The sequence below is a fragment of the Lactuca saligna genome, chromosome 8 (genome assembly GCF_052625555.1).
Source record: "Lactuca saligna cultivar CGN05327 chromosome 8, ASM5262555v1, whole genome shotgun sequence".
In the NCBI taxonomy this organism is placed as follows: Eukaryota; Viridiplantae; Streptophyta; class Magnoliopsida; order Asterales; family Asteraceae; genus Lactuca; species Lactuca saligna.
The window spans coordinates 162,590,512-162,606,477 of record NC_136424.1 but is presented as its reverse complement, the minus strand read 5'-3'; the positions used below and the strand labels follow the sequence as shown (position 1 = coordinate 162,606,477).

Sequence of the window (15,966 nt, the reverse complement as noted above, 5' to 3'; positions counted from 1 at the left end):
ACCACTAGAGTTTAGTTTATTATTCGTCGAGACTAATTAATAGTCTAGATATTATTATTATTATATAAGCGTCAAAAAAAAATACTTATATAACCCATAATAATAGCCCAAGTATTTATTATAAGTTCCTAATAACGTTACTATAATTAAATAAAAGTTATATTAAAAATAGCGTAGGCGTAGCTCACTTACAGCGGGTTTTATAGAAAACCGGGCTTTGCTTGGAGCAGCGTTCCCGAGCCGAAAAGCTCTTCTTCTCAGAGCCTTCGAGCACTCCGGGGCTTCCGCCTCGTGCTAGGGAGGTTCCCTAGGCTTTTCGGGGGATTTCGGGGCTAGAGAGAGGTTCTAGAGAGAGAGAGAGAGTAAAGAGAAGAAAGAATGGGAAAGGTGTGAAGAAAATGAGGGTGGGAGAGGTGGTATTTATAGGGTGAAATGTGGCTGAACTTGGTGCCACATGTCACCATCTGGTGGCAAGCCTTGGGGAGAAAGCAATGGCCAAGATTGTGCCACATCACCCATTTTCGCACAGCACACTTCCGACTTCTAAAATCCGTAACTTTCACATACGACCTCCGTTTTTGACGTTCTTTATATCCACGTGTAGGTAATAATAAGATCTACAACTTTCATTTTGACACCGTCAGCTAATTCTCGACCGATCTTAAATTTAACAGTACAAGGAGATTATACTGTTAAACGTCTGCGTAAAATTAATAACTTCTGCATACGGACTTTGTTTTTGTCTGTCTTTTTACCGTTGATTTCCTATTAATGAGATCTTCAACTCTCATTTACGTTGCGTAAGCCAAAAACCGCTCGAACTAAAATTCGAGTTTCAGGCCGTGCACTGCTAAGCCGAATCTTAGAAAAATCATAACTTCTTCATACGAAGTCAGATTTGGGCGTTCTTTTTATCGATGTTCTTAGTTTAACATATTCTACGACTTTTGTTTAGATTGCTAAGGCTAAAAAGTCTTCTATCGTAAATTCACTATTTACGTCTCCCGGTATCGTGCCGGTTTTGTCGTAAAACTTCGGCGGGCCATAACTTCTTCGTTATAGCTCGGATTTCGGCATTCTTTATATGCACGGAAACCTTGAGACATATTCTACAACTTTATGTAGAGATATCGGGATTATCTCACACTTTAATTTTGACGCTCATTTTTATTCTTTATTAATTATACATTTGTAATTAAATAATAAACACATAAACACACATAATTCACATAATACTCAAATATTTCATATTTATTACTTCAAAAAGAGTTACAATAGTTGACCTAGACTATTACATTGACAAAAATGCTTAGCCCTGAAAACCCGGGCGTTACAATTCTCACCCCCTTAGGATGATTCCGTCCCGGAATCATGCATCAGCAAACAGATGTGGATAGCGACTCATCATGTCATCCTCTGTTTCCCAAGTGAGATTCGGCCCATTCGAATGTTTCCATCGGACTAGCACCAAGTCGACCATCTTGCGTCGTAACTTCTTAGTCTTACGGTCAATAATTGCCTCAGGCTCTTCGATCAGCCTTTTATTCTCATCCATCCTTAATTCCGAGATTGGAATTATGTCGGGAACATCTCCCATGAATTTCCTCAAATAACACACATGGAAGGTGTTATGAATACCATTGAGTTCTTCGGGCAATTCCAGCTTGTAAGCTTGGTTCCCAATTCTCTGAAGAACTTTGAATGGTCCAATAAACCTTGGACTCAACTTTCCTCGTTTCCCAAATCGTATAAGTCCCTTCCACGGTGAGACTTTAAGTAAAACGGAATCCCCAACTTCGAAGGTTATCGGTCGTCTTTTCTTGTCGGCATAGCTCTTCTGACGATCCTGAGCTGCTAACATTCTTTCCCTAATCACCTTCAATTTCTCAGCAGTCTCATGGACTATCTCGGGGCCCATAAACTGCTTCTCTCCGGCTTCAAGCCAACAAGACGGCGTACGACACTTCTGCCCATACAAGGCTTGATAAGGAGCCATCTTGATGCTCGAGTGAAAACTATTGTTGTAGGAAAATTCTACTAGAGGTAAGTGTTCGTCCCAATTCCCTTGGAATTCGAGGGTACATGCTCTCAGCATATCTTCCAACGTCTGAATCGTTCTTTCACTCTGACCATCAGTTTGCGGATGGTAAGCAGTACTCAAACACAACTTTGTACCCAACTCCTCTTGTAGACTCCTCCAAAACCTTGACGTGAAACGACTATCACGATCTGACACAATCGTAAGAGGGACACCGTGAAGTCTTACAATTTCCTTCACGTAAGCATTTGCGAGCTTATCCATAGACCACTTCTCGTTGGCGGCTATGAAGTGTGCACTCTTGGTGAAACGATCCACGACTACCCAAATCATGTCGTGACCATTCTTCGTTCTGGGCAGTTTAGTCACAAAATCCATGGTGATGTCTTCCCATTTACCCATGGGTACAGGTAAGGGTTCTAAACTCCCATACGGTTTTTGATGTTGTGCCTTAACTCTTGCACATGTTACGCACTCAGCCACATACTTTGCAACATCGAGCTTCATCGTCGGCCACCAGTAGTAGGGTTTTAGGTCCCTATACATTTTAGTGCTACCGGGATGAATCGAGTACATGGTCTTGTGTGCTTCTTCCATTAGAAGATCTCTTATTCCTCCCGTCTTAGGTACCAAATTCGATCTTGGAATACCTTCAGTCCTCGACTGTTCGTACCGAACACTAACGTTTTTCCCAAACGTTCTTCCTTTCGGTCATTCTTTTCTAAGGCTTCTTCTTGGGCTTTCCTGATACTTTCCACAATCGTCGAGACGACTTCAATTCTTAACGCTCTTGGCCTTTTCCTTTCAAGATTGACTTTCCGACTGAGAGCATCAGCAACAATATTTGCTTTACCTGGGTGGTAAAGTATCTCACAGTCGTAGTCCTTGAGAAGTTCTAGCCAGCGTCGTTGCCTCATGTTCAACTCCTTCTGATTAAAGAGATACTGGAGACTCTTGTGATCAGTGAAGAGCTTGCACTTCGTGCCGTAGAGGTAATGCCTCCATATCTTTAAGGCAAATACTACTGCTGCCAACTCCAGATCATGAGTGGGGTAGTTCTTTTCGTGCTCTTTCAATTGTCGAGATGCGTATGCTATCACCTTTTCTCTTTGGGTCAGAACACAACCCAACCCGACTCCAGATGCATCACTATATACTGCGAAATCTTCGACTCCATCGGGTAGAGAAAGTATTGGTGCTTCACATAACTTCTTCTTTAGCTTCTCAAATGCCTCATCGTGTTTCTCACTCCATGTATACGTAGCTCCTTTATGGGTCAAAGCTGTTAATGGAGCAGCTATCGAAGAAAAGCCTTGGATAAATCGTCGGTAATATCCGGCTAATCCTAGAAAGCTTCGAATCTCCGTGGGATTCTTCGGACGTTCCCACTTCATTACAGCTTCGATCTTGGCAGGGTCAACCATTATTCCTTCTTGGTTAACAACATGACCCAAGAATTGGACTTCCCGTATCCAAAAGTCGCATTTGGAGAACTTTGCAAAAAGCTTCTCCTTCTTTAACACCTCTAACACTTCTCGTAGATGCTTGCCATGCTCCTCCTGGCTTTTCGAGTAAATGAGAATGTCGTCGATGAACACTATCACGGATTTATCGAGGAATGGTTTACAAACCCTGTTCATCAAATCCATGAATGCTGCGGGAGCATTGGTTAGTCCGAATGACATAACCAAGAACTCGTAGTGTCCATATCTTGTTCTGAATGCAGTCTTCTCAATATCCTGCTCTCTCACTTTCAGCTGATGATATCCTGACCTAAGATCGATCTTTGAGAAGTAGCTCGAACCTTGCAGCTGATCGAATAGGTCATCAATCCTCGGCAATGGATACTTGTTCTTCACCGTTGCCTTATTCAGCTCTCGGTAGTCTATGCACATCCTCATGCTTCCATCCTTCTTCTTCACGAATAACACCGGAGCTCCCCAGGGTGATGAACTAGGTCGAATGAAACCGCTGTCCAACAGCTCCTGAAGTTGCGTCATGAGCTCCTTCATCTCCGTTGGTGCTAATCGGTAAGGTGCCTTTGCTATCGGTGTTGTTCCTGGTAATAAGTCTATACGAAACTCTACTTGCCTATCAGGTGGTAATCCGGGAAGATCTTCGGGAAAGACTTCTGGATAATCGCACACAACCGGTATATTCTGCACCTCTTTCTTTTCCTTCTTAGCATCAATTACGAATGCCAAGTATGATGCACATCCTTTGGACAAACATTTCCTGGCTTTCATCAGGGAGATGATTCCAGAATTTACTCTGCGTTTGTCCCCGTACACCATAAATGATTCCTTTCCGGGTGGGTTTATCCTAACTATCTTCTTTCGGCATAATATCTCGGCATCGTTGGCGCTAAGCCAATCCATACCCAAAACGATGTTGAAACCGTTTAACTCTATGGGTAATAGTTCCTCATGGAATTCGTTTCCGTTTAGGTCAATGACGATGTTCCTAATACGATTACTAACAGGTACGAATTTGCCACTGGCAACTTCTACAATTAGGGCGTTATCAAGTTTTTCTACAGGTAATGCTAATTTCGCACTAAATTTATGCGACACAAAGGAGTAGTTGGCTCCGGAATCAAACAGTATATTTGCAGGCAAACCATTTACAAGAAAGGTACCTGAAGCGACGTCTGCTGCCTCCTTTGCAGCCTCGAGCGTCATCTGGAAGGCTCTCGCCTTCGGCTTTGGTGGTATGTTGGGTCTTCCTGCCTCCTTCTTCTTCGGGCAGTCCTTCAAAATGTGCCCTTCTTCATTACACCCATAACAGGCCTTCTGGTTAAGAGTGCATTCGTTGGCATAGTGCCCAGGCTTTCCGCATTTGTAACAAGTGACCCCTCCATCACACTTCCCAGAGTGCTTCTTCTTGCACTTGTCACACCACTTTGCTTCTGATCCTCCTCCTCTCGAACTAGACTTCGAGAATCTACCTTTCTTACCGGACCTCGAGGATCCGTCAAATTTCCGTTTCTCTCCCACTTCCGCTCTCTCCAGACCCTTTTCTCGTATCTGGGTCTCCACATTCTTAGCAGCCCAGATGGCAGCTTTTAGAGTGGTAGTTTGCTTGACCATTGGACCAAAGTCCGCTGGTAATCCGAGGGCAAATTTGTTAACCTTGGAGAGTTCAGTTGGGACGAGGTGAGGAACAAGCTTCATTTTCTCAGTAAAGCTTGCAGCGTATTCAGTAACGCTCATTCTTCCCTTCTTTAGATTCTGGAATTCGTTGCTGATCTCCAGAAGATCCTGCTCAGAGCAGTATTGCATCTTCAACTGTACCAGAAAATCCTCCCACGACATTTTGCTTGCTTCACCTTTGGGCATTGAATCAGCTAATAGCTTCCACCAGCTTAGTACTCCAGATTTCAATAGAGGAACTGCAAGAGCAGTCTTCTGCCTATTGCTACACTCGCAACTCTCAAACATTGTCTCCATCTCAGAGATCCAGTTCATGACTTCCACCGGCGTCGGGCTTCCGGATAGACTCGGTGGCTTGGATGCCATGAAATCCTTGTATTTGCATCCACGTCCATCATTTCCTCCATCCTGGTGGTTTTGCCTAACTATCGGTGGGTTGGCTTGACCAATAGTCCCACTGTAGTTTCCTTCTTCAGTCTGCCCTTCGTTCAACTCGGGCTGTTCGAGCTGAATAGTCGCTTCCTCTCGATTTTGCTGGAGCAAACGCCTTGTTTCCTCCATTTGACGATCCAACATTTCCTTGATCATCGCTTGCACTCCGGCCATCGTTATTGGTCCGGCAGCGGCTTCCACAACTGGTATTTGCTCGATCACGGGGGGTTGGTGTCCGTTCCCATTTGCGTTTACGTTTCCGCTACGGGTCCTTACCATCTTGATCTATATACCGAATAAGGTGGATTTAGATCTTTATTTAGGAGAGACGTTTTAAATCGTCCTTATCACTCCGAAACGTTTACATGCTAGTTCTAATATCGTAGTCGTACGTTTAGAATCCTAAACACATAAGGTTTCCAGATCCGGTCGGCAACAGACCATAGATCCGAACAAAATAACAGCATATCATGCATAAAGCATTTAGCACATAAAAGCATTTTAGGCACAATTCCTAAAATAAGCTAGTGCTCACACCTCACAATCATCGCTTAGCATTCTAAGTTTAAGTCTAGAAATCCTACAAATTCCTAGTTCGCTTAAACTAATGCTCTGATACCAACTGTGACATCCCCAAAATCACGGCCAGAAAAGACCGGTTTGTTTATGCTTTGTTTAAAAATCAGAGTAACATTTTAAATAAAAGTGTTGCGGAATTTGTCCCAAAACAATAACATGATAAAGATTTATCAAAAGCATTTCCATAGAAATGTATTTCATTAAAAGACTCGGGATGTCATGTTCGTACAGATCAAAAGCATAAACAGTACAATACAAGCCTTACTACATTATTTCATATCTACAGGCCTATATCCGTAATCCCTCGTCCAAACATCATATATATGCTCAAGCGCCACTACCTGTAATACATAAAACTGAGTGGGTCAGGCTTGGGAGCCTGGTGAGCACATAGGGTTTTCAACCCACAATAAATAAGTTTATTAATTTCATCAATCAACAATAACCCGATTACCCGTTCCCGTTATCCTCACTTTACGTCCCTAAACACCTATCATAAGGGACCTAGCCTAAGGATCATCATCAGGACGAACACTACTGCTAAGGGGATTCCTCAGCAATAAATGTCCTAATAGGCAACCATGTGGGGGATGGAGTACACCGGTGAACACATCGTTCACAACACCTACAGGTTGCGAACCTGCTAGTGTTCCACTGGACTGTCTAGAAGAGTCCGTGGTCGTCATCTATACTCCGCTAGATGACTGGATCAACAACAACAACATCGAGGCCTCTCATCATTTTATCACACATCACCTATTACATCTACCCATGTTTTACCCCAACATTTTCGTAGATATAAAATACATATACAGTTTAAATCATTGAAAACATGTATAACAACGTTCATCTAGCATAGATAGCAAGTATTCAGATAATATGCACACATAGCACGTAATTTATATAAAATACTTCATATCTATGTGTAAGTTGAAGGTAACTATGCACTCACCGGAAAAGGTGGTGATTCCGAACTCAGACAGCGCTTCGCTTCTTAAAAAGAATTTTTCTTCGACGAAACCTAGTATTATTACCACTAGAGTTTAGTTTATTATTCGTCGAGACTAATTAATAGTCTAGATATTATTATTATTATATAAGCGTCAAAAAAAAATACTTATATAACCCATAATAATAGCCCAAGTATTTATTATAAGTTCCTAATAACGTTACTATAATTAAATAAAAGTTATATTAAAAATAGCGTAGGCGTAGCTCACTTACAGCGGGTTTTATAGAAAACCGGGCTTTGCTTGGAGCAGCGTTCCCGAGCCGAAAAGCTCTTCTTCTCAGAGCCTTCGAGCACTCCGGGGCTTCCGCCTCGTGCTAGGGAGGTTCCCTAGGCTTTTCGGGGGATTTCGGGGCTAGAGAGAGGTTCTAGAGAGAGAGAGAGAGTAAAGAGAAGAAAGAATGGGAAAGGTGTGAAGAAAATGAGGGTGGGAGAGGTGGTATTTATAGGGTGAAATGTGGCTGAACTTGGTGCCACATGTCACCATCTGGTGGCAAGCCTTGGGGAGAAAGCAATGGCCAAGATTGTGCCACATCACCCATTTTCGCACAGCACACTTCCGACTTCTAAAATCCGTAACTTTCACATACGACCTCCGTTTTTGACGTTCTTTATATCCACGTGTAGGTAATAATAAGATCTACAACTTTCATTTTGACACCGTCAGCTAATTCTCGACCGATCTTAAATTTAACAGTACAAGGAGATTATACTGTTAAACGTCTGCGTAAAATTAATAACTTCTGCATACGGACTTTGTTTTTGTCTGTCTTTTTACCGTTGATTTCCTATTAATGAGATCTTCAACTCTCATTTACGTTGCGTAAGCCAAAAACCGCTCGAACTAAAATTCGAGTTTCAGGCCGTGCACTGCTAAGCCGAATCTTAGAAAAATCATAACTTCTTCATACGAAGTCAGATTTGGGCGTTCTTTTTATCGATGTTCTTAGTTTAACATATTCTACGACTTTTGTTTAGATTGCTAAGGCTAAAAAGTCTTCTATCGTAAATTCACTATTTACGTCTCCCGGTATCGTGCCGGTTTTGTCGTAAAACTTCGGCGGGCCATAACTTCTTCGTTATAGCTCGGATTTCGGCATTCTTTATATGCACGGAAACCTTGAGACATATTCTACAACTTTATGTAGAGATATCGGGATTATCTCACACTTTAATTTTGACGCTCATTTTTATTCTTTATTAATTATACATTTATAATTAAATAATAAACACATAAACACACATAATTCACATAATACTCAAATATTTCATATTTATTACTTCAAAAAGAGTTACAATAGTTGACCTAGACTATTACATTGACAAAAATGCTTAGCCCTGAAAACCCGGGCGTTACACAAAATTTGTTTATGAAAAAACATGAATTACCGGTAAAAATGACGATTTGACCATTTTCCCGGTTTATCGGTTTCACTACGTATTCGGTTCTATTAAAGTCTCATTATTTTACCATAATTTACGAATAAATCTCAAATTAAAATTAATTGATGATTTGACCATTTTCTCCATGTAACATATATATTGTCAATTTTATTGCTGACTTGGCCGTCTAGTTAGTAAATGAGCTTATAAGGTGAATATGTTGGGTTATATAATGTTATGTTTATCATAAAACTTGAAATCATGATATACTGTATATTTTTGGAATATAAATGCATCCAATGAAGACTGCATTAATTACATAAACTGGAAACAACTTCATCATTGTCTATCTAATCTTATGTAACCCAATATATTCATCTCATCACCTCATTTACCGTATTTTTTCTCGAAAGCACATATTTTACCGGTTTCATTGCTGAACCGGAGACATAATAAAAAATGATCCGATGAGATGGATATCAAATTTTACGATAAATGTAGCATTATATAACTCATCATATTCATCTTATCAGTTCATTTAATGATTAGGCGTTCGGGTCAACAATGGAACCGATTAAATGTATTATATGGAGAAAATGGTCAAATCTTCACTTAATTTGAATTTGGGACTTATTCGTACATTATGGTGAAATAATGAGACTTTAATTAAACACGGTAAGTGATGAAACCGGTAAACCGGAAAAAATGGTCAAATCGTTATTTTTACAGATAATTTTTGTTTCTTCGTAAATAAATTTTAGTTTGAGACTTTTTCGTAAACTATGGTAAAATATTAGGATTTTTTTAGAATTTTTTTTCTAATTATTCCACAAAGGCCTAAACATAGTTTTAACCATAATAAAATTGTTATGATACACAAATAAATAGTTATTTCTTAAATTTATCTAAAAGGAAAACAAACCAAATTTGAATACCAAATGGTCAAATCATCCATAATGAAAGTTCCGTTCTTCGTTCAAGTTGGATTCTACCATAGTTTTAATTTGATCCTGAAAGCTACAATTTCAAAATCAAACCAAATTCCAATTCTAATTCATCAAACTATAGAATAAATCTTAAAATTCTAATTCTCGTTAATTCAAGTTTAGACTGTCTTTTGTTCCAAACAAAGACTGAACCACCATTAATTATCGGGACAAACCGATCCAACACAAAGACTTAATAAAAAAAACCATTGATTTAAAAAAAAAGACACTTAATTAGTAGATTTGCAAAATTATAAATAGTTTTTGTTATGCGTTACTTGAAATACTGGATTTAAAGTTTTTTTTTTTTATAAGTTTTTCTTGAAAGCTAAAAGCTGCTACTTGAAATAGCTTTTGAATTTAAAGTTTTTTTTTTTTAATAAGTTTTTCTTAAAAGCTAAAAGCTACGAGTATTAAAAGTTAAATAGCTTTTGGATTTAAAGTTTTTTTTTTATAAATTTTTCTTAAAAGCTAAAAGTTACAAGTATTAAAAATTCCATACATCCAAAGAAAACAGTAATAAAATGCACAAACAAGTATAAACATTCACAAAACCATAACATAAAACATCGTTCAAACACAATTCTAGAAGAAACAGAAACGAAAATCCTAAATGTTTCATAGTACTCACGAGTATAGCAACTTAGTATTTTAGTAATACGGGTCTTCAAAGGTACCACATAGACGCATCTTGAGGAGAAAATGACGATTGTGCCCTAAATCTGAAGTCAAGGTATTATTATCATTTAAATTCAGGTTGTTCCCGGAATCGAAACCAGAATTTGGTCCAAAGAAACCGTCATTGAGCTGGATTTGATCAAGATTCCCACAGTTGAAGCTTCCATTGGTTTGTTGAAGATTCGTTTCATAGAATGCCATGAGATCAGAAATCAATTTTTGACCATCTTCCGGAAGTCCAAGCTCCAAAACACCACCACTGCTGCCACCACCACCACCGTATGGCGGTGGTGGTGCAGCGAGCTTAGTTTGATCAAACGACGGCATACCAAACACAGGTACTTTCTCAATATTGTTCATTTGAAAGTTTAGGTTTCCGCTCATCTGGTGGTTGTTTCTTGCAGATGTGCCATGAAACCCTGGCGGCAGGTGGTGGTTATCGGTGCTACTGGATGGTCGTTTTCTTTTCAGAGTAAAATTCTCAGACGAGTCAACAATCTCCCCTTTAACTAGAACAACCGGAATCGGCTCATCAGCCACACATTCAACATCATAACCACCAACATCACTGATCGGAAAACACCCACCGCCGCCGCCGCCGCTTCCCGGAGGACAGCTGTTGGGATACAACTTCCGGCAAAGCGCCTCCTCTTGATTAACAACCGCAATCCACGTGGCGCTTTCTTTAGCAGTCATTTTATCTTGTAAACATTTCGACTGCCTAACAAGTTTCCTAATCTTATCAATCTCCGGCGACATATGCTTAATCACTGCCATCAAAACATTAACTTTCCACGCCTTTTTTAAATCATGCGGCTTCTTATACGGTGGCGGCGGTTCCCTCGTCATCCCTGCTTCCACCCACCACTTCTCATCTCCGGTCGGCCACCATGGCGGCGCAACACCTTTCTCCAACGGAAACCGCCGCTGCGGCGGGTCACAATGCTGCATCAAAGCCGACAAAAGCGACCCAAGTGTGGTGTCTTGAAGCTCTTGTAATGTATGTGGTGTTGACACCACCACCAGCGGCGTTAAACTCTCCGGGAAGTTGTCAGCCTGGTGTTTGGCGATGGCGGCAGGACCGTTTTTATCAAACCGGACTTTTTCTTTCCACCATGGCCGGAGATTGTCGGAAGCTCCGGTCACCGGTTTACCGTTTTCTGGGATGATTCCGTATACGAACCCCTGAGCTTTACAAACTTCCATCATTTTTAACATATATTTCAAGATTCCATCTTGGGCCCTTGACATTTTTTTTCTTCTAGCTTGTTCTTGAGATTGCTGATGTTTTTGGACATTGATACTTCTTTTTAAATTATTTTGCTCTTTTAAACGTCTTAAAAGTATTTTGTCCTCCCACATTCTCTTTTCAAGCTCATCAATGTCAGTTTCTTCATCATCACTGTAATCGTCTTCCATTGGTGGCCCTTGTGTTATGGTTTCAGTCTCGAATGGAGGAGAAGATAAGAAATCGAAGCTTTCACAAAACCCAATTTCTTCAAACATCATCGACATATTCAGCAAATTCGTATGAATGCAATCAAGATTCAATATTGGGTTCTTATTTAAAATCTTTAAACAATGATCTCAATCGGATATCCTCCTGAAACAATCAGTCAATAAGGGTTAAATGCATATTTATGCAATAAAGTTTCACTTTCTTCCAAGGTTTTTGAAGCAATGTTTCATTTTAGGAACGAGATTTTAAGAGAGTAATGTTTCTGGTTTTTACACTGTTGCATAATTGGTTCAGTGGCATAAATAAGAAAGAAAAGTGCATTGTTGCATAAATTTGTAAAAAAGAGAAACATTGGTGCATAAGTAAACATATATAGAGCAAAATAAAGAAAAACACTTGTAAAATTACCAAAAAGTATATACTTCACCAAAATAAGCACTTTTGACCAAGTTATGGAAATATCAACTCGATTAATCGGGCTATAATACATAGAGAAATTGCAAGTATAACTGTATAATGAAAGAAATGAAAGTAGGATGCTATAATACATAGAGAAATGAAAAATAAGTTCATATTTCTTGCATAATTGCATTCAGCCTTTTATAATTGTTCCAACTTCGGTTTAAAGTTTAAACAGACATCCAAAAACCCCCTAAATTCAAATAGCCACAATTGATTTTCTAAAGATACAAAGGAAACACCATGGTTTGTGCTTAACATTTTTATCAAGATTCATTTATATTATTATTTCCGAATTTTGGAAAGAAATATGATTTGTTTGCAATGAAAACTTAGGTCATCTCCAACCCAATTACCCAACATCAAATCCAATTTTTTTACTTCAAAATGGTGTAACTCGTAAAGTCATCTCCCGCCTCATTCTATTTATTGCACCATTTTTGTGTTATACTATTCATTTATATTAAAATATTGTTAAAGTTTCATGTGTTATTTTTAGCCCTGCAAGTTTCAAGTTTTTTAAATATGACTAGGTATATTTTAAATGTAATAATTATTAGTTATAATATTATGTTAAATATTAAATTTGATATTAATTATCATAAATATAGAACTTAATCTTTATGTTTCGATACAATAAAATAAATATAATTTTTATTATTCTACAAATGTTGATTTAATAAAATAACAAGTCATTGCGAATTAATAATATAGAAATAATTTATTTGGTTATAATTTTGTAATAATATTTTTATAAAGTTTATACTACAACAACAACAACCAAAAGTGAATATGTAAAATATGTCACATCCCAAGTTCAAGGATAAAATATATAGATTTAATAGTAGAATTTGATGAGAATATCGTCCCTTACAAAAATCATTTTTACGTAATGTAAGGGCTTGAACAATTTTAAAAGTGAGAGAAAACCAGCATTTTAACAAATTTATTCAAAGAAATGAGCCTAGCACTTGATCGAACTGATGACTAAATTTCAGTCCAAACCAAAACATTATATTTTTTTTATTGAGTTAAATTCATAACTTCATTTTTTTTTTATTATAAATGGATCAAACACACCACAAAGTTCTGTTCTTCCTGTTTTAACGGAACAAATAAGAAACACAAAATCCCACAGAAACAACTATAAGATAACAAGAAGCTTAAAGGAATCAAACAATCCATCAAAATTCATAAAGATTTTACAATCAATCACAAACCCCCAGGTCAAATTACACTAAAATCAACACAAGGGTTTCATGTTCCATCAAAAAGACGATAATTTATTCACGGAATCAAAAGGATATCAAGAAAAAAAAAAAAAAAAAAAAAAACAGAAAGATGAAAGAACTCACAAGCTTTATGTGTTTTAAGTTTTTGCTTAGCTTGAAGGCATCTGAAGACGAAGAGAAAATGCTGCGTATAAATTAGAATAATTAGATGTATATAAAGGCAAGAGGTGGAGGGGGGGGGGGGGGGGGGATCATGATTTAATGATATTTGTGGTTTTAAAATGAATAAAATTACAAATAACTATGTATAAAGATACTTTTAGCTTTATTTCTATTTTGGTTATTATATTAAAAAAAAATTAAAACCGTTATAAAAATCAATGAATTTATTTCTAAAGTAAATATTGCATCATGATATTTTAGATATTTTCTTTTTATAGACATGAAGGGTTTAAGCAAAAGTTGAAGGGTTGATAACATAAATGTCATTTTTGTACAATCGTACAGATCAGAGTTGAGGTTAATGATGAAAGATAAATAACAACGATGTTAGAATAAGGAAACTATATATAGTCCCTCCAATCTCATTTAGGATTTATAACTTATTAATGATAAGGGACATCAGAAATCTTTTTTTATGACTAAAGTAAACTCCACCATTCAACTATAGATTTCTAACTTCTCACTAATAGTACAAATATGAAGGGAAATCATATATATATATATATATATATATATATATATATATATATATATATATATATATATATATATATATATATATATATATATATAGAGGGTTAGGTTCATTTGAGACCACCTATATTTTGTGAGACCGTGAGACGCATTTTTTTATTTTTTTTATTTTTTTTTAGTTAATTCATGTTCCGAAAATAATATTTAAAAAAAGAATTTTTTTATTTTTCCATTTATTTTGCATTTTAAAATTATTTTTAGAATATGTACAGTGTAATATTCTATTTAGAATATTTCACGTATTTTTCAAAAAAAATAGAATTTTTTTTTATTTATTTTTTATTTTTTTTAGTTAATTCAAGTTCCGAAAATAATATTTCAAAATTTTTTTTTTAGATTTTTCCATTTATTTTGCATTTTAAAATTATTTTTAGAATATGTCAGTGTAATATTCTATTTAAAATATTTCACGTATTTTTTAAAAAAAAAAACGGAATTTTTTTTTTTAAAATTTTTTTTTATATTTTTTAATATTTTTTTTAGTTAATTCAAGTTCCGAAAATAATATTTAAAAAAAGAATTTTTGGATTTTTCCATTTATTTTGCATTTTAAAATTATTTTTAGATTTGGTCTCACGATCTCACAAAATTAGAATGGTTTCAAATGAACCTGAACCTCTATATATATATATATATATATATATATATATATATATATATATATATATATATATATATATATATATATAGAGAGAGAGAGAGAGAGAGAGAGAGAGAGAGAGAGAGACCTTTGGATATACACAATCCCATGCAAATCATCCCAAAATGGAGACATGTTGTCATCGAAGATTTGAAGCATGTGGAAATAGAGCATGTGGTAACTCTTTTGGAATGTTTATCTCAAGTCTTTTTACCACTAAATCATTCAACAGATGGTTGCATAAGATATTTGATATAGATAGTTTGGTTAAAGTCATAATCTTAAGTCTTTAAGCATGGTTAGGTCGCATGGCTGTCGATTCAATGAAAAAAGATGAGGTTTTTTGGATGTTTTGTTAGTGATTGAATTAGGTTCATGAATTTCAGATGCTAACCATGAAATTTGGTTTATAATAACATTTCATAAAAAATATAAATATAGAATCATAGTCCGACATAGTAACATGTGTAGGAGATGAAGCAGGATGTCCATATGACATAGGCTTATCGAGAAATAAAAATTGAATCCATAATATATTCTCTAAGTGATCTACATGTCATTGACCTAATGTGATTTATGCGATAGACTATGAATCACTATTCTATTTCTTTATGAGGAATGAATTTATTTACTTCTATAAAAGGCAAGGGAAATTCATGAATTTATAAGATGGTTGGGTTTAAGTCATCGTCTCAACCATGGTTAGGTCACATAGTACTCATTTTGTAAAGGCAAGATAGTGTTACACAATGTATGGTTGTAGTGCGACAACGCGTAGAATAGCTTTTGTATTGTTTCACCTAACCATGGTCGTAATGTGACTACAAATAATCTTAACCACGGTTAAGTTGTTACCATCGGTAAGATTGTGCATTTAAATTTATGTTTGACGTATAGTATGTCTGAGAATCATATAAATTAGATTTTTAAATCATGTTTAAAGAAACATATATGCTACAAATCTATGGATTTTAAAATAAATAGATCTCATACAATGTTTATAAATATTCATAGGGTTATTATATTTTACAATGATTTATAGCATGTGACTATTGTAATTAATTATTTGTATATATGTAAGAATCCCCATAATCTATAGTAGGCTTTTTGGACTAGAATGTAACAACTTTTCTAAAACAATGACTAAAGAGAGATATTTTGCA

General features: G+C 36.5%; 1 pseudogene across 1 annotated transcript; it reads right to left on the bottom strand.

Moving 5' to 3' along the window:
• Positions 1 to 10,104: 10,104 nt before the first annotated feature.
• On the bottom strand, positions 10,105 to 13,634 carry LOC145011250 (protein ETHYLENE INSENSITIVE 3 pseudogene; annotated as a pseudogene). The gene is made up of 2 exons (XR_013664071.1): positions 13,531 to 13,634; positions 10,105 to 11,860 (listed from the first exon to the last, which is right to left on the bottom strand). The product of XR_013664071.1 is annotated as a protein ETHYLENE INSENSITIVE 3 pseudogene (transcript).
• Positions 13,635 to 15,966: the final 2,332 nt, after the last annotated feature.